The sequence below is a fragment of the Sorex fumeus genome, unplaced genomic scaffold (assembly GCF_029834395.1).
Source record: "Sorex fumeus unplaced genomic scaffold, SorFum_2.1 ptg000072l, whole genome shotgun sequence".
Taxonomy (NCBI): Eukaryota; Metazoa; Chordata; class Mammalia; order Eulipotyphla; family Soricidae; genus Sorex; species Sorex fumeus.
In genome coordinates, this window is record NW_026606129.1 from 16,992,816 (window position 1) to 16,994,974 (window position 2,159).

A 2,159-nucleotide genomic window follows, 5' to 3' on the forward strand; every position below is an offset into this window, starting at 1 on the left:
TTTGAGAACCACAATCTTAAGATACAAGGTGATAACTTATTGGGGTGATTTTGGTTGGTAAAGGTCTAAATGAATAAATTGCAGTAGCTTCTCTTCTGTTTCCAGGCTTACAATTTCACTATCATCCCTTCTCTATAGAAGATTCTAATTGTGACTAATTATAAAGTCATTCTAAAATACTAAGCAGAACTTAGTAACACATTCTATTATTTATAATTTTTATGTCTCTGATTGACATTTATCCTTATAAAACATCCTTTTTATTTTTGATAATATTCTTGCCTGGATGTCTATCCTATACTCACTCTAATACTTAAAATTCTCTTTTATTTTTCTGCTTACAATTTGTCTGGTCTACCTTTATTTTCACCGCCTCCCCCCGCTGGGCTGAGTCATAATACCATCGAACATGAAACAGTGGCAGTGGCCTGCGCAATGACTTGTCCACTGCAGGATGCTGTCCACCAACCACAGAGACTTGGGACTTGGCACGGGTGTTCGACCTGGCACAGATCCTATGCGATGGGGTCTTGCGCTGCCAGCTGTTCAACAATCTCCTGGCGCACTCCATCCACCTCAAGGAGATCAACCTGAGGCCACAGATGCCCCAGGTGCTGCTTGGAGATGCAGGCAGGTGGGTGTTGTCAGTGTGCAAATTGTTACAGCAGGCCAGTCCAGGAGCTTACATTTGGTAGACTTGGAACACCTGCAGGGATGATTAGAGACCACCCCAAAAGCCTCCATCTTCCCCCAGAGAACCCAGCAAGCTACCGAGGGTATCCACTCCACATGGCAGAGCCTGGCAAGCCAAACATGATGTTCCAAAAACGCCAATAACAGTAGCTAAAATGGGTCTCATTTCCCTAACCCTAAAGGAATCTCCAGCTGAGTTGGGAAAAACAAAAGGGCTTGTACTAAGCAAATGCCACGCACGGCAACCGGCGGAAAGGTGCCCCGCAAGCAGCTGGCCACCAAGGTGGCCCACAAGAGGAGCACCAGCCATGAGTGGTGTGAAGAAGCCGCACCACTACTGGCCCGACACCATGGCGCTACACGAGATCCACCAGCTGCCGTTCCAGCAGCTGGTTCGAGAGATCACGCAGGACTTCAAGACCAACCTGCGCTCCCAGAGCTCGGCTGTCATGGTGCTACAGGAGGTGGGCGAGGCCTACCTGGTGGGGCTCTTCAAGGACACCAACCTCTGTGCATTCCCCGCCAAGTGCATCACCATTATGCCCAAGGACATCCAGCTGGCGTGCTGCATCCACCGAGAGAGAGTATAAAGTTTATGATGCTAAACTCTCAGGGCTGGGACAAATGGAGATGCTACTGGCACCCACTCGAGTAATCGATGATTAACGGGATGACAGTGACAGTGACTTTTATTTTCAACATTTTTTTTTCTGTCTTAGGGCTCAAACTCAGGCTTCATATATACAAGGCAAGTTGTCTACCACTAAGTGGTATCCTAGTCCATTTCCCATGGTGGGAGGTAACTAGGGATTGGGAGGTGCTTAGGAGTCCTGGGACCACTTCTCAAGATATCTGGATAACTGAACTGAATAGGTCAGTTGTTGAGCCTGACAGTTCAGTGTTTGAACCCAGATTTGTGGGGTACTGGTGTGTGAGTTATGTGTGTGTGTGCGTGCGTGTGTGTGTGAGAGAGAGAGAGAGAGAGAGACAGACAGACAGACAGATGGACAGACGGACATAGAGACAGAGACACGGAGTGAGAACATAAAGAAGTAGAGATCAAACTCAGTTTTTTGTGTATTCAAGGTATGTACCCCTGACCCCAAAGCAATCACCTGATCCCTTTTATTTAAATAAATATTAAGTATTAATTAAAATATTAAAAAAATTAAATACTTTTAATATTTCTGTATTTCTATGTCCAAAGAGTTTCTTTGTCAGCATGATCTAGAGGTCCTTTTCTATTCACTCAGTTAATACCTGCCTTTTAATTGGAATTATTACACTATTAATATTTAACATAATTGCTAATGTTTTAGATTCAGTCTGTCATTATGTTTTTAATTGTCCTTGGTTCTCTATATTTGGAGGGTACTGATCCCACTTTCTTACTTTTGACTATTTAACCTATTTAGTATTTTATGTTTGACTTTTGGTTGTTTCTCTTTATCTAAACAGTTGCTCTT

The 2,159-nt window shown here is 44.0% G+C and overlaps 1 pseudogene; it reads left to right on the forward strand.

Moving 5' to 3' along the window:
* The first annotated feature begins 454 nt into the window (after window positions 1-454).
* On the forward strand, window positions 455-1,283 carry LOC130037459 (histone H3-like; annotated as a pseudogene).
* Window positions 1,284-2,159: the final 876 nt, after the last annotated feature.